At 46.0% G+C, this 24,105-nt stretch overlaps 1 protein-coding gene across 1 annotated transcript in view; it reads right to left on the bottom strand.

Moving 5' to 3' along the window:
- Positions 1–24,105, bottom strand: part of LMOD1 (leiomodin 1) — a 51,446-nt gene that overhangs the window by 26,791 nt on the left and 550 nt on the right. The gene's annotated exons all lie outside the window — the stretch shown is intronic.

The following is a 24,105-nucleotide window of genomic DNA, read 5'->3' as shown; positions in this document are numbered from 1 at the left end:
GGGTTTCACCATGTTGGCCAGGCTGGTCTCGAACTCCTGACCTCAGGTGATCCACCCGCCTCGGCCACTCAAAGTGCTGGGATTACAGGTGTGAGCCACCACACCTGGCCTGAGAGCGAATTTTATGGTATGTGAATTATGTCTCCATAAAAATTTTTTTAATTATTTATTTATTTTTATTTATTTATTTATTTGAGGCGGAGTATTGCTGTGTGGCCCAGGCTGGAGTGCAGTGGCACAATCTCGGTTCACTACAACCTCTGCCTCCTGGGTTCAAGCGATTCTCCTGCCTCAGCCTCCCGAGTAGCTGGGATTACAGGCACCCACCACCATGCCCGGCTAATTTTTTGTATTTTTAGTAGAGACGGGGTTTCGCCATGTTGGCCAGGCTGGTCTCGAACTCCTGACCTCAGGTGATCTGCCCTCCTCGGCCTCCCAAAGTGCTGGGATTACACGCGTGAGCCACTACACCCAGCCTAATTTTTTTAGTTTAAATTTAAAACTTTAAAAGAGATCCCTTTTTTTTTTTTTCCCTTGAGATGGGGTCTTGTTCTGTCGTCTAGGCTGGGGTGCAGTGGTGCGGTCATGGCTCACTGCAGCTTCGCCTTCCCAGGCTCAAGCAATCCTCCTGCCTCAGTCTCCCAAGTAGCTGGGACTACAGGTGCACACCACCACTCCAGGCAAATTTTTGTATTTTTTGTAGAGATGGGATTTTACCATGTTTCCCAGGCTGGTCTTGAAGTCCTGGGCTTAAGCAATTCGCCCACCTCTACTTCCCAAAGTTCTGGGATTACAGGCATGAGCCACTTTGCCTGGCCAAGATCATGGTCTTAATTACATTAAAATTACAGAAAAATTATATTAAACAAAATCTTATTTCATATATTGTGCTTATCTTCTCTTGCTTTAACATCTAAAGGATAAAGACTAAATAAATGAAAAAATAAAAACAAAAACAAACACCCAAACTATTTCCGAGTGAGGAACTATTTGCAATTTATAGTGGTTGTAAAAGCTAAATTGTAGACCAATGGAAAAAATGTGAGCTACATATATAACTTTAAATGTTCCAGTAGCCACATTTTATTTACTTGTTTATTTATCTGAGACGGAGTTTCTCTCTGTCACCCAGGCTGGAATGCAGTGGCACGATCTCAGCTCACTGCAACCTCCGCCTCCCAGGGTCAAGCAATTTTCCTGCCTCAGCCTCCCGAGTAGCTGGGATTACAAGCGGGCACCACCATGCCCATCTAATTTTTGTATTTTTAGTAGAGATGGAGTTTCACCATATTGGCCAGGCTGGTCTTGAACTCCTGAACTCAAATGATCTGCCTGCCTTGGCCTCCCAAAGTGCTGGGATTACAGACGTGAGCCACTGCGCCAGGCCAGGAGTGACTCTTGACAGCCCTTCCCCAGGGTCTCCCAGAGGGCAGTGCTGGAGCATGGCCAGTGCCCATCTCAGAGTGCAGAGGGTTTCCAGAGTGCAGCACAGTGACAGGAAAGCTGCTGCTGAAACGGCCACCAGGACTGAGCGCACCCATCCTGGAATTGGACACACAGTGGATGCTTCATAACTGCTGAACAAAGAGGTGGAGGCCCAAAAAGAAGATTGGAGGGACAGATGATTTTTTCTATTAAGTTATGCACAGTTTGTTGCAACTTGAGGTCAAAAGAAAGTGTTCAGAGCCAGTACAGTGGCTCAAGTCTGTAATCCTAGCTACTCAGGAGTCTGAGGCAGGAGGATCCCTTGAGACCAGGAGTTTGAGATCAGCCTGGGCAACATAGTGAGACCTTGTCTATTGAAAAAAAATTGTTTTTAATTGTAGCCAGGCACGATGTCTCATGCCTGTAATCCCAGAACTTTGAGAGGCCAGTGGGGGGGCAGATTGCTTGAGTTCAGGAGTTTGAGACTAGCCTGGGCAACATGGCAAAACCCTTCTCTACTAAAAATACAAAATGTTAGCTGAATGTGTTGATGCACGCCTGTAGTCCCAGCTACTCAGGAGGCTGAAGTGGGAGAATCATATGAGGCCTAGAAGTCGAGGTTGCCGTGAGCTGTGATTGTGCCACTGTACTCTAGCCTGGGTGACCAGGAGTGCGATGCTGTCTCAAGAAGAAAAGAAAAGAAAAGAAAGAAAGAAGGAAGGAAGGAAGGAAGGAAAGAAAAAGGAAAGAAAGAAAAGAAAAGAAAAGAAAGAAAAAGAAAAAGAAAAGAAAGAGAGAGGCTGGGCACGGTGGCGCACGCCTGTAATCCCAGCACTTTGAGAGGCCGAGGCGGGCAGATCACGAGGTCAGGAGATCGAGACCATCCTGGCTAACACGGTGAAACCCCATGTCTACTAAAAATACAAAAAAAAAAATTAGCCGGGCGCAGTGGCGGGCGCCTATAGTCCCAGCTACTTGGCAGGCTGAGGCAGGAGAATGGTGTGAACCTGGGAGGCAGAGCTTGCAGTGAGCCGAGATCACGCCACTGCACTCTAGCCTGGGTGACAGAGCAAGACTCTGTCTCAAAAAAAAAAAAAAGAAAGAAAGAGAGGGAAGGAGAGAGGGAGGGAGGGAGGGAAGGAAGAAAAGAAGGAAGGAAGGGAGGGAGGTGAGGGAGGGGGGGAGGGAGGGAAAGAAGAAAGAAAGAAAAAGAAAGAAGAAAGAAGAAGAAAGAAAAAAGAAAGAAAGAAAGAAAGAAAGAAAGAAAGAAAGAAAGAAGAAAGGAAGGAAGGAAGGGAAAGAAAGAATTAGCCAGTCATAGTGGCATGTGCCTGCAGTCCTAGCTACTTGGGAGGCTGAGGTGGGAGGGTGAACCCAGGAGTTCAAGGCTGCAGTGAGTTATGACTGCACCATTGCACTCTAGCATGTGTGACAGAGCAAGACCCTATCTCTGGAAAAAAAAAAAAAGAGGGACAGAGACAAAGAAAAGAGTTCAAGATCTTCCGGCTGAGCATGGTGGCTCATACCTGTAGTCCCAGCACTTTGGGAAGCTGAGGCGGGCAGATCATTTGAGGTCAGGAGTTCAAGGCCAGCCATGGCCAACATAGTGAAACCCTGTCTCTACTAAAAATACAAAAATTAGCCAGGCATGGTGGTACCCTCCTGTAAGCCCAGCTCATGAGGCTGAGGCAGGAGAATCGCTTGAACCCAGGAGGCAGAGGTTGCAGTGAGCTGAGATTGTGCCACTGTACTCCAGCCTGGGCTACAAGAGCAAAACTCCATCTCAAAAAAAAAAAAAAAAAAAAAAAAAGATCTTCCTTGGCCACCAGCTGTTGACCTCTCTAAGCCTCGGATTCTTCACCTGTCAAGTAGATTAAAATTTACCTCCCCTGTCTACCTTATAAGACTGAAGCAAGGATCAAATGAGATAACGTATGTGGAGGCCCATAAATCTTGACTGAAGGCATTAGTTTCTGCTTCTATTGCGCGTGGATGAGCTAGGGCATATTGTATGATGTTCCAAGACAGCAACTAAGTACTTACCTATAAGCTTCTGGGAGTAAGACACTTTCCATTTTTCTCCGAAGGGGAAAATTGCTTTGTATGACCATTTGGTTATGGTTTGGTATTGGTGTGGAATGTTTTTAGAGGAGGGCCCTGTAGAAGCAGGAGGATGAACTAGTTGACCTTCTCTTCTTGACATCCTCCCAAGGCCTGAAATTTTTCAAGGCTGGAGCCTTGTTTTTTTTTTTTTAAATCTCTTTCTCTTTTCTATTTTTAATTTTGTAAATTTTTTTGAGACAGGGTCTTCCTTTGTGCTCAGGCTGGAGTGCAGTGGTGTGATCACGGCTTACTGCAGCCTCAACCTCCCAGGCTCAAGTGATCCTCCCACCTCAGCTTCCCAAGTAGCTGGAACCACGGTGTGCACCACCATACCTGGCTAATTTTAAAACTCTTTTTGGAGAGATTGGGGGGCGGGGTCTCCCTGTGTTGCCCAGGCTGGTCTCAAACTCCTGGGCTCAAGCAGGCCTCCCATCTCAGCCTCCCAAAGTGTTGGAATTACAAGTGTGAGCCACCACACCCAGCCAATTTTCTTTTTAGGTAGTAACATTTTTTTCCTCCCCAAACGAAGAAAAACCAGGCAAATCTGCTCTATCTATACTGCATACAAACCAACACATTTCTCCTCAGGGAGTCAAAGTGAAAGGGAGGTGGGGGTTTGCTCTGCTTGGCAGATAGTCCAATATCAGGAACTTGATCCTCTAAAAGAATAGCATGTGTCGCCTCATGTTTCTCTGGGCTATGGAGTGTCTGTGCTGTGAGCTGACCACAAGTCTCTGTGTTTCCAGTGCCCAGTGAGTCTTTTTTGTCTTTTGGGGGCTTTGTTTCACCCATCAGCCTATAAGGCTCAGCTGGGGAAGCAGTGTGTTCACTGTTCGTTTATCATCTTGTTTGGCTGACTCCATCTCTCTGGGGATGGGCGCCAAAGGCCAAGAGAAGGAGCCCGTGCTGAGGCTCTGGGGATCTGTTTAGGGCCTTGGAAAGTGTATTTATTGGGAGCCATATAAATGTCCAAATATAGGCAAATGGTTCAACACAGCCATACAATAGACTCTGATGACATCCACTGAAAACAATGTTTAGGAAGAATTTTTAGTGACATGGGAAAAGCGATTATAATATGATAAGCAAGAATATAAATAAATAAGGTAGGGAACACAATTTATGTGAATATGTGGCTGTGCATTAAATGATCTCAACTACAAAAAGAAAAATACATACAGAATTATACACTCAAAAAAATTGAAGCAGGGAACCGTAGCTCACACCTGTAATCCCAGCACTTTGGGAGGCTGAGGAGGGTGGATTGTTTGAGTCCAGGAGTTTGAGACTAGCCTGGACATCATGGCAAAACCCTGTCTCTACAAAAAATACAAACAAATTAGCTGGGAGTGGTGGCGCCTGGGAGCAGTAAGCTGAGATTGCACCACTGCACCCCAGCCTGGGCAACAGAGCGAGACCTTGTCTCAAAAACAAACAAACAAGAAAATTGACAACGGCTGATATCTTTAGTTAATAAGACAAAGAATTATTGGCTATTTTCCTTTTTTTTCCTGTGTTTTGCGTATTGTCTATAATGAGCCTTATTACATTATAAGCATACTTTTCCTCAAATAAAACAAATTTAGAAATATCATGTCTGTGTTCTTTGTATCACCCCCTTCTCCTGCTTTTAAGGCAAAGATTACAGAGACTGGAAGTAAAACCAAAAGCCTCCCAACCTGAAAGAACTTTGACCATTGGAACACTTGAGTCTTTCGGACTCTGGGATCATTATCAGACATTTTCTTGGTGACTTAAAAATTATTATACTTGGTCAGGCGTGGTGGCTCACGCCTGTAATCCCAGCATTTTGGGAGGCCAAGGTGGGAGGATCACAAGGTCAGGAGATTGAGACCATCCTGGCCAACATGGTGAAACCCCATCTCTACTAAAAATACAAAAATTAGCTGGGTATGGTGGCGTGTGCCTGTAATCCCAGCTACTCGGGAGGCTGAGGCAGGAGAATCACTTGAACCCAGGAGGCAGATGTTGCGGTGAGCCAAGATCGTGCCACTGCACTCCAGCCTGGTGACAGAGCTAGACTCCATCTCAAAGGACAAAAAAAAAAAAAAGAAGAAGAAGAAATTGTTATACTTTTCAGTGAAGTTGAAGACATGTGACAAGTAGGTTATCACTAAGTAGCAAGTGGAAGAGATGCTGCCATTGGGGTAGGTGAGATGATCCACCTTGAGGAAACTCAGTGTAAGCAAAATGGCACAATGTCAGCCCTTGGCAACTGGAATTTCAGAAGAAAATTTAAGACCTTACTGCCCTAAGGCATCCATTATATAGAGTTAATTTCTCCCCTATGAATTCAGAATGGGACCAGCTAGAATCTTTGGGAGTGCTGTGTTTGGAATGTGTCCTCCAAAGTCCATGCATTGGAAACTCAATCCCCAGTGCAGTGATGTTGGGAGGTGGGGCCTAATGGGAGGGGTTTGGGTCATGGGGGCAGTGCTCTCATGAATGGATTAATGCCATTATCATGGAAGTGGGTTTGTTATAAAAGGACAATTTCAACTTCCTGGCTTTCTTTGGCCCTCACTTGTCCTTCTGCCTACTGCCATGGATAGGATAATGCAGCAATAAGGCTCTCACCAGATACAGGCCCTTGATCCTGGACTTCCCAGCCTTCAAAACCATGAGCAAAACGTACTTCTGTTCATTATAAATCACACAGTCTGTAGTATTTTATTATAGCAGCACAAAATGGACTAAGACGGGGGAATTGAGGATATAGTCTCTCAATTCGTTTTTTCCAGTGCTTAATTCTCTTTCAGAAGCCTGGCTGAGAAAAGCTGATCAGTTGCCTACAAGGTCCTAATCCCAGTTCTGCTCCTCCTTTGCTCCAGCCTCACTACTCGGGCTTCAGAAAGGCAAGTCTGTGTCGACCCAGCTGCAGAACTGGTATATTCAGATACCTTCCAGGTCATCATAGCCACATACCCAAGCACTGGGCCTCCCAAAACGGTGGGCTCTGTGAGTGCTGTGAAGAGGGCCACTCCCTCTCCTGCTCTTATGTGTATGATTCAAAGGGAAATCTGCTTATAGCAAATTCTCTAGGAGAGCTGTATTACTTTTCCTAGATCTAGAGGCAATGCTGCTGAACTTCTCCAGATATTTTAGAGAAGAATCCAGATGATGGGAGCTAAAGGCCTTATCTGGGTGCATATAGAGCAAATTATTAGCAAAAATATTATTATTATTATTATTATTATTGAGACAGAGTCTCCCTCTGTTGCCCAGGCTGGAGTGCAGTGGTGTGATCTCGGCTCACAGCTACCTCTACCTCTCAGGTTCAAACAATTCTCATGCCTCAGCCTCCCGAATAGCTGGGATTACAGGTGCGTGCCACTATGCCTGGCTAACTTTTTTGTATTTTTAGTAGAGACGGGGTTTTGCCATGTTGTCCAAGCTTGTCTTGAACTCCTGACCTCAAGTGATCTGCCCACCTTGGCCTCCCAAACTGCTGGGATTACAGGCATGAGCCACCACACCCGGCCTGCAAAAATATTATTAATATTTTCTTTAGGGTCTATCTGTGGCCCCAGGGATCACAGGTGGACTTTATTTATTTATGTATTTATTTTGAGACAGAGTCTGGCTCTGTTGCCCATGCTGGAGTGCAATGGCACGATCTTGGCTCACTGCAACCTCTGCCTCCTAGGTTCAAGTGATTCTCCTGCCTCAGCCTCCCAAGTAACTGGGATTACAGGCGTCCACCACCATGCCCATCTAATTTTTGTATTTTTAGTAGATCAGGCTGGTCTCAAACTTCTGACTGCAGGTGATTCACCCGCCTCGGCATCCCAAAGTGCTGGGATTACAGGCATGAGCCACCATGCCTGGCAAGTGGACTTAATAGGTTAATCTGTAATCTCAGATTACTACAGAGCTGGAAGACAGAATTGCAAGGAAATGAAGAAAAAATGGAACAAGTTTAAACTGAAGGGGAAATATGGCAGTGATCTATCCCAACAATTCAGACCTCAGAGTGTAAATTTTAGACTGATTTAATTGGTTATTTTTAAAAACTGGATAAAAAAGGATCACTGCCAAATCTTCCTTCATTTGAGAAGTTGGATACAAAATCATATTTTCAAATAATCTCAGAAGGGTATAGATGAATTACAAATTTTGTAGATTCAATCAAGTATGATAGAACTGCCTTTGTAAATTCCTCATCCTTCATTCATTCAACAGGCATCTATTAAGCCAGGGACTGTGTTCACTGCTGGGGACATGAAGATGAATAAGAGTCAGCCCTCACCCTTAAGAAGTCTGGGAAAAGCACAGAAAAAGACAATGCTGAAATGATGTGTTACATGCGAATGGAACAGGAAGTGCCAGAACTTGCAGGTAGTGCTTTGTGAACACAGAGGTGGAGCACACAACTCAGGCTGGAGGGGTCCGGAAAGCTTCTAGAGAAAGTGTCAACTGAGTTGAGCCTTGAAAGAGGAATGAGGGTTGGCTAGGCCTGGCATCCCAGTTGGAGGCGACAATATGTTCAAAGGCACAGAGGAAGCAAGATAAAGCCTGGCACTCTGGAGAACCAATGGTCAAGTACAACTGTAGGGTGAGAGTCAAGGAGAAGAGTATTCGTAGCCTGAGAAATAGGAAGGCATTGGATCATCAGTGGCTTTCTAAGCCATGCTAAGAAGTGTGAATTTGATCACAGAAGCTACATTGAGCAATTGAAGGCTTTTACACAGGGAAGGTCAACTGTGGGGAGGATGGATTCCAATGGCACGAGAAGAGAGGCCGGGAGATCAGTTAGGAGGCTGTGACATTCTTCTAGTTGACAAGTGATATGCATGGGAGTAATAGAAGTTGAATTGAGAGGAGGGGCAGAGTCCAGAGAGATCATAGAAGCAGAAACAACAGGATCCTACCACTAGGAAAGTCTGGAGACACTGGGAGAGGGATTGGAGCAGGACAGCCCAGGGTTATGACATAGGTGTCTGATTAAATGGTATTTCTATTCACCAAAGTGCGGAACGTAGGAGGAAAAACAGGTTTAGGGTGGGTTGGGGTGACGATGATTAATTTATTTGCAGACCAGTTGAATTTGAGACACTTGAGGTGTCCAAGAGGCAACTGAATGATCTAGAACTCAAAATAGAGATCTAGGCCAGAGATAGAAAGAGAGCATACGGGGATAGCTGAATCCAAGGGGTTGGATGAAGGTAGCCATGAAGACTGCATAGGAAGGGCAGAGCCCTAAACAATAATATTTAGGCAATAGAGTATGAGCTGCTCACAGAGGAGATTAAGAAGGAACAGCTAGAGAGATGAAAGGAAAACAAGGAGAATGTGCTGTATTGGCACTGAGGGAAATGAGTGTTTTAAAGAATGAATGACAGAGTGGTTAAATTCCACAAAGTAAACAAATAGAATAAAGACTAAAAAGTGTGCTCAGATAAAGCAACAAGGAGGTCCCCAGATACCTCATCAAGGCTGATGTCTGTGCAGTGGGGGGGGCAGAGATATCCAGGGTAATAGTGAGCATAGATGCCATTTCCTACAGCTTAGCTAAGAAGGAAAGAAGAGAATGTGGGAACTGGGGAGAAACAGCCAGTAAAAGGGAATGTTGAAGAGAGAGAGAGAGATGTTTAAAGGAGCAAAGGTCTGTGTGGAGGCAGGAGAGAAAAGATTCTAAAAAGTGGGTTTGAGTAATAGTCTGGGACAGAAGAGGGATATCCTTTCCATGGGATAAAAGAGAAAGGGAAGGCTGGGTTCGGTGGCTCACGCCTGTAATTCCAACACTTGGGGAGGCCAAGACAGACGGATCACTTGAGGGCAGGAGTTCAAGACCAGCCTGGCCAACATGGCGAAACCTCGTCTCTACTAAAAATACAAATATTGGCTGGGTGTGGCGGTGCATGCCTGTAATCCCAGCTACTCACGAGGCTGAGGCATGAGAATCGCTTGACCCCAGGAAGCAGAGGAGGTTGCAGTGAGCTGAGATTGTGCCACTGCACTCCAGCCTGGGCGACATAATGAGACTCTGTCCAAAAAAAAAAAAAAGGGAGAGAAAGCTTGCATATAAAAAGGGAGAGAAAGGCAAAAGCTTGCATATATGGATGCTTACAAGTTTTCAGGTGACAGAAGAGGAATTTGAAGACATTTTAATCTGATGGCTTCAAGTGTCTCCACGAAATATGAGGCTAGATCATCTGTTGAGGGTGAAAAGAGAGATGGGACAAGAGAGTTTGCAAAGAAAGGCTGGCTGGGCATGGTGGGACATGCCTGTAATCCCAGCACTTTGGGAGGCTGAGGTGGGATGATCACTTGAGCTCAGGAGGCAAGGTTGCAGTGAGCCATAATCATGCCACTGCACTCCAACCTGGGTGACAGGGCCAGACTCTGTATAAAAAAAAAAAAAAAAAAAAAAGCCAATTTTTAGAATAATGTCCCAGAGGAGTGAGAAGGAGTGTAGATGTTTTCTGGGCAGCTTTGAAGGCTTGGCTGAGGCCATAGGGTTTTAATCCACAGAGGCACCAATACAGTGCTATTTGAGGCTGCTATTGTCTCTGGGTATGTTCAGTAGCTTGGATGCATAACAGAACTGCTAAATGGTTACTTTCATTCAGGCTAGGGGTGACGGAAGGTTGGGGAGGACTGAGCATGAGAATTGAGGATAATGTTCAGAATAACCATAGTAACATATAAGTTCAAGAGGAAAATTACAAGTAAAGCCTGAAAATTGAGTGGAAGAGAAGTCAGTCCACACTGAGAGTAGGTAAGGCTAGGAATGAGAAGAGGCCATGAAGTGGGATATGTCTCTAAGTCATCATCTTTGGAAAAGATGAGTCCTGAGGTAGAGGAATCTGACCTGGGCTTTAGTGAAATGTCCAAATCTCGATAGAGAGGGTCAGGAGGACAGGAGGCAGAACATGCTGGAAAGCTTGTACAGCATCTAGTTGTTCTCAAAGATGTACTCCATTAGAAATCATGGGCCAGGAGTGGTGGTTCAGGCCTGTAATCCCAGCACTTTGGGAGGTTGAGGCTGGTGGATTGCTTGAGCTCAGGAGTTCAAGACCAGCCTGAGCAACATGGCAAAACCCTGTCTCTACTCAAAATTAAAAAATTAGCCAGGTGTGGTGGTGCACATCTGTAGTCGGGAGGCTGAGGTGGAAGGATCACTTGAGCCCAGGAGGCAGAGGTTGCAGTGAGCCAAGATTGCACCGCTGCACTCTGGCCTGGGTGACAAAGACCTTGTCTCAAAAAGAAAAACCAAAAAGAAAGAAATGATGTTGATGACTGTCACTTAACTTAGTGCCTACTGTTTGCAAAGCACTATGTTAAACCTTCTTCAAATTTTTGTATCTTTTCCTCATGGAGACCTTCAAATTAGGTGGTATCATCCTTATTGACAGAAGAAGAAATTAAAGTTCACTATGCATTCTCTATGACCCAGAAATTCCACTCTTAGGTACATACTCAATAGAAATGAAGTCAGAAGTGCACTAAAAATGTCCAAAAATGTTCATAACAGCATTGTTTGTAATAGCCCCAGACTGGAAACAACCCAAATGTCCATTAACAGTGAAATGAATAAATAAACTGTGGTATATTCACATAGTAAAATGCTGCATAGCAATGAAGGTTTAAAAATGCTACAGATGGTGCGGTGGCTCATGCTTGTAATCCCAGCACTTTGGGAGGCCAAGGCGGGCGGATCACGAGGTCAGGAGATCGAGACCACGGTGAAACCCCGTCTCTATTAAAAATACAAAAAAATTAGCCGGGCGTGGTGGCGGGCGCCTGTAGTCCCAGCTACTCGGAGAGGCTGAGGCAGGAGAATGGCGTGAACCCGGGAGGCGGAGCTTGCAGTGAGCCGAGATTGCACCACTGCACTCCAGCCTGGGTGACAGGGCAAGACTCCGTCTCAAAAAAAAAAAAAAAAAAAAAAAAAAAAAAAAACAGATGGTGCGGTGGCTCATGCTTGTAATCCCAGCACTTTGGGAGGCTGAGGCGAGCAGATCACCTGAGGTCAGGAGTTTGGGACCAGCCTGGCCAACGTGGTGAAACCCCATCTCTACTAAAAATACAAAAATTAGCCAGGCGTGGTGGTGAGTGCCTGTAGTCACAGCTACTTTGGAGGCTGAGGCAGGAGAATCGCTTGAACCCAGAAGGTGGAGGTTGCAGTGAGCCAAGATCGTGCCATTGCACTCCAGCCTGGGCAACAGGAGCAAAACTCTGTCTCAAAAAAAAAAAATGCTACAGACAACAACATGGTTGCATGTTACAAACATAAAGTTGAGTGAAAGAAGCCAGATACAAAAACTACACACTCCATGAGCCTTTCTCTCTCTACATATATATACATATAAAAAATATATATCATCTATATATGTATATATTATATATAACCTATATATGTATATATAATATATAATAAATACATATAATATATAATAAATATATAATATGTATAATAAATGTATATTATATATAATAAATATAAATATAAATATATATGGCAAGACTAACCTAGGGGATTAGAAATCAGGATAGGGGCTATCTTTGGAGAGGAAGCTTGGGCAGAGACAGTACTGTGGTGCTGACAACGTTCAATTTCTTGTTCATTTTGTGATAATTCATGAAACTCTACACTTACGTTTTGTGCATATTTCTGTAAATATTTTATATTCCAATAAAAATGTTATAAAAACATTATTGTCAAGTAAAAATGAAATATAGACAAGGCATTAAAGAACAAAAATAAAATAAAGTGAAGCTTAGAAATATTAAATGCTTGTCTGAGGCCACCCAGCTGATAAATAGTCAAGTTGGGAATTAGCCCCAGGTCCCCCTGGTTTGGCTTGCAAGTCCAGTGCTTGTCCCACCGCGCCAGCTGTCAGTCATATGCTGGGAAGGGACCAGTGTGCTCCCTCCTTCTCCTTGGGCATGGTTGACTTAAGGGACAGAAGATCGATGCACTGGAGGTGAAAATCTACTGGATTTTCAAGCAGCTCTGGCAGCTGGCTGTTGTCTGTTGACTATTCTCATGCCAGATTTCATATCCGGAAGTACTTTCATGTTTTCTCTGCCCTCATCCAGGGAGCACTGAGCATTTTTCTTGTGACCTGAGGCTTAACCTCTGACTATTGTCATAGCCTCCTTGGTTTCTCCTCCTTTCAGACCAGCCTATGGCCGCCAGTGCTGTCCTTCCAGAGCAGCACATTGCACGTATGAGGCAAACCTCATCCTCCCGTCACCACACTTATCAACCTGGCTGCATCTTGGCCCATCTCTGCTGCCTTCTCTCCTAAGTGATTACCTGCTGCTGAGATGTGACCCCTCAACTGCATTCTATCCCTTTTTGCCCCCTTTACTGGTGTTATCAAAGTCTCCCTGTCTACTGAATTATCCCCATCAGCCATGCCATAATACTTCCTGTCTTTCAAAAATATCCTCCCTGATTCCACATTTATCTCCAGCTGCCACCCTACTATTCTGCTTCCCATTAGAACAAAATTGAGGAAAAATGAGACTTATCTAGATGCTCCATCTCCAATCCTTATCCGTATTCTCTCTTTTGAGTCCACTATTCGCCACAGTGAAATCATTCTTGCCAAGATTCCAATGGCTTCCATCTTACCAGTTACTGTGATTCTCTGTCTCACCTTATTAAACCTCTCAGCAAGAATGGATGTGGTGCAGTACTCTCTCCATCTGGAAGTCCTTTCTCACCTGATTTGGTGAAATCACTCTGAATTTCCTCTACCTCTCAGTCCCTTCATTGGCTCCTTCTCCTCTGCCAACACCTAAATGTGGCTATAATGAAGGGCTGGGGCCTCAGCCCTCTGCTCTCCTCCATTCACATTTATTCCCTAAGTGATCTCTTCTAGGCTCATGGCTTTCAGTATCATCCACAGACTGATGAATCCCAAATTTAATCTCCCATCCCCTCTTCCCACTGAGCCCCAGACTTATACAACCCCTGTCAACCCAACATTTCCCCTTGAGGGTCTACTAAGCACAACAAACTTAACTTGTTCAAATCAGAATTCTTCACCTCCCCAAATCACTCCTTCTCTGCTGTTTCCCATGGCAGTAAAGGACATCAAATTTGACCGGTTGTGGTAGTTCACACCTGTACACCTGTAATCCCAGCACTTTAGTTTTATTTATTTATTTATTTATTTTTGACAGTCTCGCTCTGTCACCCAGGCTGGAGTGCAGTGGCATGATCTTGGCTCACTGCAACCTCCGCCTCCTGGGTTCAAGCGATTATCCTGCCTTGGCCTCCCGAGTACCTGGGATTACAGGTGCCCGCCACCACGCCCAGCTGATTTTTGTATTTTTAGTAGAGACAGGGTTTCGCCGTGTTGGCCAGGCTGGTCTTGAACTCCTGACCTCAGGCCATCTGCCCACCTCAGCCTCCCAAAGTGCTGGGATTACAGGCATGAGCCACCACACCTGGCCAATCCCAGGACTTTGGGAGGCCGAGGTGGGCAGATCGCCTGAGGTCAGGAGTTCGAGACCATCCTGGCCAACATGGTGAAACCCCTGTCTCTACTGAAAATACAAAAAATTAGCCGGGCATGGTGGCGGGTGCCTGTAATCCCAGCTACTCAGGAGGCTGAGGCAGAAGAATCACTTGAACCCAGGAGGCGGAGGTTGCAGTGAGCCGAGATCACACCATTGCACTCCAGACCTTGTCTCAAAAAAAAGGACATCAAATTCACCCAATAGCTTAGGTAGTACTGATCACCCCGACTCTTCTCTTTCCCCCAATGCATCAGCCAGTTTCCATTTCTCATCAAACCATCTTTGAGCTCTCACCTGAGCGACAGAAACACCCTTCTAATTGGTCTCATTTCTGCACTCTTGCCCTCCTACAGTCTGTTTATCTGAAAGCTGGAAGAATGAGCCTTTTAAAGGCATAAATTAGATCACATCTCTCCCCTACTCAAAACACTCCAATGACTTCTCTTGGCATTTAGAATGAAAAGTCAAACTCTGCTGCCCTAAAAGTCCCCACATGATGGGAACCCTGCTTACTTCCAAGTCCTTGTCTCCTCCAGCCTCCTTCCCCACTCCTCCTGCTCTAGTTTTGGGGCCTGGCTTTTCCTCTGACATGCTAACCCTGCCCCCACCCCAGGGCCTGTGTCTTTGATGTTCCCTTTGCTTGGAAAGCTTTTCCCCACATCTTCCCAAGGCTAGCTCCTTCGGTCCATTTAGAATCTGCTCAAATGGGCCAGTTGTGGTGGCTCACACCTGTAATCCCAACACTTTGGGAGACCGAGGCAGGTGGATCACTCAAAGTCAGGAGTTCGAGACCAGTCTGGCCAACATGGTGAAACCCCCTCTCTAGTGAAAAATACAAAAAAATTAGCTGGGTGTGGTGGCGGGCACCTGTAATCCCAGCTACTCAGGAGGCTGAGGCAGGAGAATCACTTGAATCTGGGAGGCAGAGGTTGCAGTGAGCCAAGATTGTGCCACTGCATTCCAGATTGGGCAACAGAGTGAGACTCCGTCTCAAAAAAAAGAATCTGCTCAAATGTCACCTCTTTTGGTGGTGAAGACCCTGACTACTTTGTCGGAAGTGGTCTCCCACTGATATGTCATATACTCTTCCCTTAAATGGCGTTACTCTTTTTTAGAAGATATATGTCATATGTTACATGTTATGTGTACACATGCTACATATGATCTGCATATGGAAATATATATACTGTCTGTCTCACCCATTAGAATGTAACCTTGGCCAGGTGCGGTGGCTCATGCCTGTATCCCAGCACTTGGGAGGCCAAGGCAGGAGAATCACTTGAGCCCAGGAGTTGAAGACCAGCCTTGGCAACATAGGGAGACCCCAGTATCTACAAATAATTTAAAAATTATCTGGGCGTGGTGGGACACACCTGTAGTCCTAACTACTTGGGAGGCTGAGGCAGGAGGATCCCTTGAGCTCAGGAGTTTGAAGCTGCAGTGAGCTGAGATTACACCACTCTACTCCAGCCTGGGCAACAGAGTAAGATCCTGTCTCAAACAAAAAAAAAAAACAAAAAACACAGTGGCTCATGCCTGTAATTTCAGCACTTTGGGAGATCGAGGTGGGCAGATCATTTGAGCCCAGGAGTTCGACACCATCCTGGGCAACATGGTGAAACCCCATCTCTACTAAAAATACAAAAAAATTAGCTGGGCATGGTGGTGCACAACTGTAGTCCCAGCTACTCTGGAGGCTGAGGCGGGAGGATCGCTTGAGCCCATGAAATGGAAGTTGCAGTGAGCCAAGATCATGCTACCACACTCCATCCTGGGGAACAGAGTGAGACCCTGTCTCAAAAACAAACAAACAAACATAGACTGTAACCTCTATGAGGGCAAGAACCTTGTCTCTCTTGTTCACTACTCTATCCTGGCATTTAGAAAATACATAATAGGAACTCATTAAAGAGCTGGCGAATTAATGATTTAATGGAGTCCTCCTCCCTTCTTGTAAACATAAAGCATGATTCATGAATTCTGTGTATAAAAAGAATGAAGAGAATGGGAATGGGAGGAGCGGATAGGAGTGAAGGGAAGGGAGGAAACTAATGTTCATGGGCCTTTACTACTAGGCTTCCAACCCAGCACTGTGCTTAGTGCTTTATGTGGATTATTTTGCTGAAACCTCATAACTATCCTATGACTAAGCATTGTAATTTCCTTTTTTTTTTTTTTTTTTGAGATGGAGTTTCGCTCTTGTTGCCGTGGCTGGAGTGCAATGGCGCCATCTCGGCTCACCACAACCTCTGCTTCCTGGGTTCAAGCGATTCTCCTGCCTCAGCCTCCCAAGTAGCTGGGATTACAGGCATGTGCCACCACGCCCGGCTAATTTTGTATTTTTAGTAGAGATGGGGTTTCTCTGTGGTGGTCAGGCTGGTCTCAAACTCCCCACCTCAGGTGATCTGCCTGCCTCGGCCTCCCAAAGTGCTGGGATTACAGGCGTGAGACACCGCGCCTGGCCGTAATTTCCATTTTATAGGTGAGGAAACTCAGGCTCCAAGAGGTGAAGTCACTTGTTTGGGTCATACAGCCAGCAACCAGCAGAGCTGGATCTGCACCCAGGTCTAGCTGGCCCCTGAGGAGACTATTCTAACCACTAGACTCATATAGTCTGCACTCAGAGCTTTGCTGGGAATTTCTGCCTGAGGATGTGTAGCACCTTTCACCTGCCAGTCTGGGAGACAGGGGTCCTGCCAGCCCTGCCGGCTTGATCTCAAAGGAAGGCCTATTGAAGTAACAATCAGAAGGAGCCTGTGGGCTGTCCATGAAAGGGTGGTGGAGGGGTGTGGGAACAGGAGGTGCTTCTATTCCTAGCTGTTTGTAAACAGCATCCCGACAACCCGGCTTGTTCTTTCTGCAGTAGGCCCCAGGGACAGCTGAAGCCAAGTTCTCCCAAAGCAGCCTTGGCTTTTCTGAGCTTGTGCTGGGGTGGAAGCCTGCAGACAAGAAGAATCCACCTCAAAAGGTTCTCCTAATCTCCTTTCACTCTGTCTTTTTCCAACCCAGCAACTCAGTTTGGGCCCCTGAGCCTGTGACACAAAATAAATTAGGCAGAGGCTCAAAGAAATCAGGCGGCTGGGGCCAGGCAGCAAGTAATTACATAAGCCCTGCCTCCCTGCTTTCCTTCCTCCCCTTCCCCTCTCTCTTCCTCATTCCTTCACGCTCACTGATGGTTTGTTTTTTTTTTTTAAATTTCGTGAGAGATAAAATAATGTTGATTTGGCAGATATACAGTACAAACTGAAGAATTTAGAGTGAGGAAAGAAGGTCTCTCATGATGTGCCAAACACTTTCAATGCCTCATCCTATTTAATCTTCACTATAACCCTTCAAGGGTGATTTTATCATCCCCACTTGACAGGTAAAGTAATTGGGCCTCAAGAAGCTATGTTAATGAGATAGTGTAGATAAAGCCTTTGGCTCCAGAAGGCACTCAATCAAGTTAATGTTCTTTCTTCCTTGGGTAACTTATTCCAAGTCACTGGATCAGTAAGGGGCAGGAACAGAATTCAAACCCGGACCTATCTGATTCCAGACACCCGTGGCCTTTCTGTCTCACCACACTGCCCAGACACTAACAAGCCATTGGGAGAACTGATGAACCGAATGGAGACCACACTCTTTTGCTGGTTATACAAAAGTGGTCCAATAAATAAGGAAGGGCCTGATGTGGAAAGGCCTGCATTCCATGACTCAGGATATTCCTGTTTATCCAACTTGGCAGGCATGTAAATATCAGCGTCGCCTCTCCTGTCCCCCATGCATGGTGCTGTGTGTTGTTCCTCTGTTCCTGCTCTGTGTGTGTGTGTGTGTGTGTTTATACACATGTGTATAGACTGCCTATCTCTTGGTGTACTTCATTTAGGCTCTGCACACTCTGGGCCCAGCTGTAGATATGCTGACACGGTCTGACAAAGATACTCTAAAGTCTCCTGGGGGAGAGAAAGAGACTGAAGGAGGATAGACAGATAAGACCGGGGCTTTGTCCTCACCTTCTTGTCCCAGCCTGGGGACCATGAAGCTCCCAGAATCCCTGAAGCCTCCAGCCTTCTCTGATGCTGGGAGCAATCTCCCCTTGGTTAGTGGGACTCAGACCCCACTTCTTAACCATCTATATCCTGCTCTCACTGGTGAGCCATCTTATTTTACAAGTGCTCCTTGGTCCTGTCCGTCTGTCTTGCCTCCCTCTTGCATTTTCCATCCAGCCAAGCTCTTTTTTTTTTTTTTTTTTGAGATGGAGTCTTGCTCTGTTGCCCGGCTGGAGTACAGTGGCACTTTCTCGGCTCACTGCAACCTCCACCTCCTGGGTTCAAGGGATTCTCCTGCCTCAGCCTCCCGAGCAGCTGGGACTACAGGCATGCGCCACCATACCCAGTTAATTTTTGTATTTTTAGTAGAGATGGGGTTTTACCATGTTGGTCAGGCTGGTCTCGATCTCTTGGTCTTGTGATCTGCCCGCCTCGGCCTCCCAAAGCACTGGGATTACAGGTGTGAGCCACCACACCTGGCCCAGCCAAGCTCTTATACCTACTGTCCCAGTAAGGAGAAGGCAGGCACCCAGAGGGCAGCACTGAGGGTGGGAGCAGGCACTAATGCCTCACTTGCTCAAAATTCTTTTTTTTTTTTTTTTTTTGAGACAGAGTCTTGCTCTGTCAGCCAGGCTGGAGAACAGTGGCTCGATCTCAGCTCACTGCAACCTCCGCCTCCCGGGTTCAAGTGATTCTACTGCCTCAGCCTCCTAAGTAGCTGGACTACAGGCATGCACCACCACGCCTGGCTTTTTTTTTTTTTTTTTTTTTGAGACGGAGTTTTGCTCTTGTTGCCCAGGCTGGAGTGCAATGGCACGATCTTGGCGCACTGTAACCTCCACCTCCCAGGTTCAAGCAATTCTCCTGCCTCAGCCTCCCTAGTAGCTGGGATTACAGACGTGCCGCTACACCTGGCTAATTTTGTATTTTAATAGAGAAGGGGTTTCTCCATGTTGGTCAGGCTGGTCTTGAACTCCCAGCCTCTGGTGATCCACCCACCTCAGCCTCCCAAAGTGCTGGGATTACAGGTGTGAGCCACCGCCCCCGGCCAGTTTTTTTTTTTTTTTGTATTATTAGTAGAGATGGGATTTCCCCATGTTAGCCAGGCTGGTAAAATTCTTTTTTTAATTTAATTTTTAATTTTTTAGAGATGGGGTCTCACTATGTTGCCCAGGCTGGTCTCGAGCTCCTGAGCTCAAGTGATCCTCCTGTCTCAGCCTCCCAAAGTGCTGAGATTACAGGTATTAGCCATCACACTTGCCCTCAAAATTCTTTAAATATTATATACATACAGAAAAAAATGTATAAGAATAATATTTAAAACAAACACCTGTGGATTGTACCATCTAGTTTAAGAAACAAGCAGTTGCTTTTTCAAACTCTGGATGGATGCAGTTTCAAATTTCAGGGAGAGATTTTAACAGTCTAACCCTCACCGGCGCCTGCTTTTGCCTCCCTGGGTCAACAGGCCCCCATCACCTCTTCTGCCCTCTCCACCCTAGCCTCCAGGGCTATTTTGGGTGTGTACCAGTTGGGGTTAATCTCCTTAAGCGTTGAGCTGTGCTGCTCAGTGCACTCCTGGTAGGTCCCAGCCCTCTGCAAAGGGCATTCTGAGGGTTAGGCCGTCGGCCTCGGGCCTTCCCGGCTCTGTAGAGATACCATGGACACTGAGCTGTGAACTAGAACCGATGGGGGAGGGGGCTGCTGAGGCTGTGCAGGCAGTGGGAGGGGAGGGTCAGGAGGGCTCAGGCCCAGCAGCCGCTATTAGTGGGGTGCTTCGGGTTTGCTTCTCGAGTTTACCTTTAGGGAGAGCTTTCCTCCACCCCCACCAGCTCAGCTGCCCCTGCCCCTGGCTGGATACAGGCGCTAATCCCCAGCCCTTGGTAACACCAGGGAGAAGGGAGGGGGAGGCAGGCTGGAGATTTTCTTTCCCACTTGGGAAGGAAAGAGGACACACAAGTTGACCAGTTGGGATCCAGTTCCTGAAACCTGAGACAAGGACAAAAGTTTCACCGAATCGTTGGCTACACGCTTGCCCAGGGGCTTTGTCTTCTACCTGGGCTGAAGGAGAGTTCCTGGATGATCAGGGCGGAGCTACACTGGCTGACAGGTCTGGCCCTTTAAAGGGAGGGAGAGAAGCTGGGGTCAATTCTTCCAAGTCCCACCTCTACCCTCCCCAACCCCCTGCTAACATTCACTCAACAAACAGAGGCTGAAGGCCTGCTGTGTGCTGGGCCCTGCATTTGCATTTTGCCCTCCAAGTCCCACAAGCTGGGGAGCAAGACAGCCCAAGAAAACAGATGATTATACAAAAGTGATGTCCGAAGGGCTTTGGTACAGACTGTTATTGGAGCGCTCAGATGAGGTGCCTGCCCTTGCCTGGGGGTCCTGGAAGACTACCTGGAGGAAGTGGTGCCTGAGACAGGCGGGACAAATAGGAGTTGACCTGGAAGAGGCATGGGTGGAATATTCATGAAAAAGATGGTAAACAATCAGGAGGATCTAGGGAGCCCCTAGAGGGAGAAGCAGGCCAAAGGCCCTCTGGCAACCTAGACTCACTTCGCACAATAGCCAAAGTATGCATCTTGGGGCTCTCCTTCTAGGGAAAAGACAGACCTTAAGACTGTCTTAAGGCCGACCTCCCAATGTTGGTTTCTTTCTTTTCTTTTTTAATTTTATTATGAAAATTTTCAAACATACATACAAAAGTAGAAAAAATAATATAATGAACACCCACGTAGACCCATCACCCAGCTTCAACAATTGTCAACTGGTGGCCAATCTTGTTTCATCTATACCCCCACCCAGATTATTTTAAGGCTAATTCCCAAAGCCAATAAATTTTTCCCATAAATATTTATGTATTTATGTCTAAAAGAAAAGAATCCTTTAAAAAGTATATCTGCAACACCATTATCACACCTAAAAGAAATTAACAAATTCCTTAACAGCATCCAGTATCTAGTCAGGATTTACTTTCTCTAATCCACACTAAGTTTTAATAGTTATGTTCCTACTCACGGGGGCGGGGGGAGATGAACATTTGACAGAAAACTATTATATCAGCCAATATAAGAATTTGTGGTCTCTGCTCTATAACACTCTCTGATGGTTCTATACATGTGTGTTTTGCATAGAATCTGATTAGATTACAAATTCTTCAGGGCAGGGACTGACATTACTGTCTTTTTTGCACCCTAGTATGGCAGACAGGAAGAAGCACTGATCTCAACTAATTAGCTGTGTGACTTTGGGAAGGTTATTCAACCTTTCTAAGATAATAGGAATAAAAATACCCATCTCCCAAGAATCGTGAGGCTTAAAGAAAAGGTGAACATGCTCGGCATGTAGAAGTTTCTTAGTAAATGCTCATCTTGCTTTACTCTCTGTTTTGACCACCCTTCAGTTCCTCATATGGAGTGAAGGCCACCGTCAGTGAGGGCTGCAGCCAGGCCAGCAGCCTGGAGTCCACCTGCCCCCAGCACTGTGCTGTGTCTGTGGTGTTGGTGATCCCCACTCTGAGCACCCAGGGGTTGCTTGTTTACTCGGGCCACTCATTAAACTGACAGATGAGGCTTGCACAGCCCTCAGGAGACTGAGGGAAGAGAGGGGCTGGGCAGGAGTAGAGATTTGCTTTTGGCCCACTTCATCAGTTTCTAGGTTCCTTGACTCAAATGAAGTAATCATTTCATAGCTGGCCTTGACTGAGTGTTTATGACACGCCAAGCTCTGTGCTAAGTGCTCTACCGCAGCACCCCTTTTAGTGTTCACAACCCTGTGAGATGGGTACTACTATCCACATTTTGTAGGTGATGAAACTGAGACTTAGATTAGGTAACTTGCGACTTACACAGAGACACCGTTACTCAAACCAGGTTTTTCAAATACTTAAATCCAAGTTCTTGGCCACACACTCACTATTTTGTTAATGGTGCCAAATAAGCCACCTTCTAGGGTTCATTCTCACCCGGATTTACAGAGATGACTTCTGCCCAGGCTCAGCATGCACCCTGAACTCCAGCCAGCCATTATGCCAACGTACGTCCTTGGACAGGGTGATGAAGAGTGAGGGGATCAGAACAGCCTACATCCACAAGGGAAAACCGGACCTAAAGGCATCTCCTTACGTCAAGGCTGTACACACAAACACACACACCACTTCTATTCCTTGACTCGGGTTCCGTCCGCAGAACCAAGTATGGGCCTGGCAGGGGTGAGAGAGGTGAGGCAGGGGAGGAGACACTTGTCATGGTATTAACTGGCTGAATAAAAAGTCTATGATAGTGACATTTCCAGGAACAGGAGAATCCTTCACACTCTTGCTTGTGATTAGACTGCTTTGTTTGACTTCAGCCTCGGGAGCACCTTTCTGAGCACCAGAAGCTACTGGACACAAGGTAGTCATGGGCCCAGAGCCTGCGACTGGGAGAGGGGAAGAGCAGAGTCAACGATTTCCAAGGGTGCCAAAGCCTTTGGCTGCATTTCATTTCTTTCTGTATGATTCCTGATAGCTGTGTTGGGGTACCGGGCCCTCACAGTAAGTGCTACCCCTTTTTCTGTAAATGTTTTGGTTTTATTCATCATTATCATAGCTGCATCCGGGGCAACCACTGTGCATACAGGACAATAAATTCCTGCGCTTCCTGGCTTCCCTCCCTCCTCCCTCCTTCTCCCTCTTCTTGGCAAAGGCTTAAACATAGGTGGTGAAGGAGGGGCGGTAGGGACAGAGACAGAGTTCCAGCTCCTCTTTGCCTCACCGCCTTCCCTCCTCCTCCCTTCTTTCCCATTGCTACACTAAAGGAGTCAGGGCTGTGTCCACCAATATGCTCTGTGACTAGCAGTCAACACAATTTCATACCCAGCCAGTTATTCCACAGGCATTTTAGATGATAATGTTCCCATTCTCAGTTCCTCTGTGAAAATGTGTGTGTCATTTGAAACTCTGTGCCTCAGTTTCCATAGAAGTAAATCAAAAAGCAAGAATTAAGACTGATCTTTTTCTTGCAAGAATTCACAAGTAATGGATAATGTACAAGAGATGTGGCTGAATAAGAGAACTAGAACGAAGACTTGAACAATTTTCCTATGCAACACTCTTTCCCATGGACAAAGGTATCCCACAAAGTCATACTCCATTGGAGGCTAGTTTGTCCAAAGAAAACTCACATACAAATGCAATAGTGACAAAAAAGAAAAATTCCTCCATGCCAACTCAGGAAAACAGAAAGCAAGTTGTGCTTAAGCCCATCGTAGGTGTGGGCAGATGCTTCCAAAACCGTCACCCTTTTCCCTCCTCTATGAATATCTTCATCCCCCAGCAAAGCGGCCTCCCTAGCTGGTAAAAGGGTTAATTACCAAAAAGAGGGCATGCTCCCTCCAGAGGCTCCTCTGGAGAGTGCAAAAACAAAACAACCAAAAACCAACTAACCACAACAAAAAACATTTTCCCTAGGAATAAATTTGAAGCTATCAGGTCTTTAAGCCACATTTCCCAGCCCACAGACTCCTGGTCCCTGTCTCCCTTTGCTTTGGGAAACCCATGTACCCCCAAGCCTCTTGAAATGATCCATGTGCCGTGAGATGCCCATAGGGTTGGGGACTTGAAAATGAGTTTTTCTCCCACAAAAAAAGGCTTAGCTTTGTCTTTTTGGGTGGCTGGCAGGAGACATAAAGTATCACTCTATCTTTTTACCCCTCCTTACAACAGGATGGAATGAGTGTGGGGAAAAACAAAGGTATTGTGGGACTAGGATGGAGTCAACTTGACAATGGACTTTTCAAGGACACCTTCCAGCTCCCATTCTACTAGAAGCTCTATTTGATTTTGTGGGATGTTGTGTTCCTCCAACATATCCAACTTCTGCTTATAAAACAGAAATTAGGAGTAAGAGATTCGCACCGCTAGTTCAGTGGATAATCATCAGTTCTGAAACATTAAAATCCTTTGCCAACAAGAATGTTTCTTCTAAGGAAGGAAGCATCCTAATCATGAAGCCAGGGTCTCCAGCCCTCCCCTGTCTCCCTCCTCCCCTCCAGGGCTGTGCTC

The sequence above is a fragment of the Nomascus leucogenys genome, chromosome 9, assembly GCF_006542625.1.
Source record: "Nomascus leucogenys isolate Asia chromosome 9, Asia_NLE_v1, whole genome shotgun sequence".
Classification (NCBI taxonomy): Eukaryota; Metazoa; Chordata; class Mammalia; order Primates; family Hylobatidae; genus Nomascus; species Nomascus leucogenys.
The sequence above is the reverse complement of the archived record's forward strand: the minus strand, read 5'-3'. Positions and strand labels throughout refer to the sequence as shown.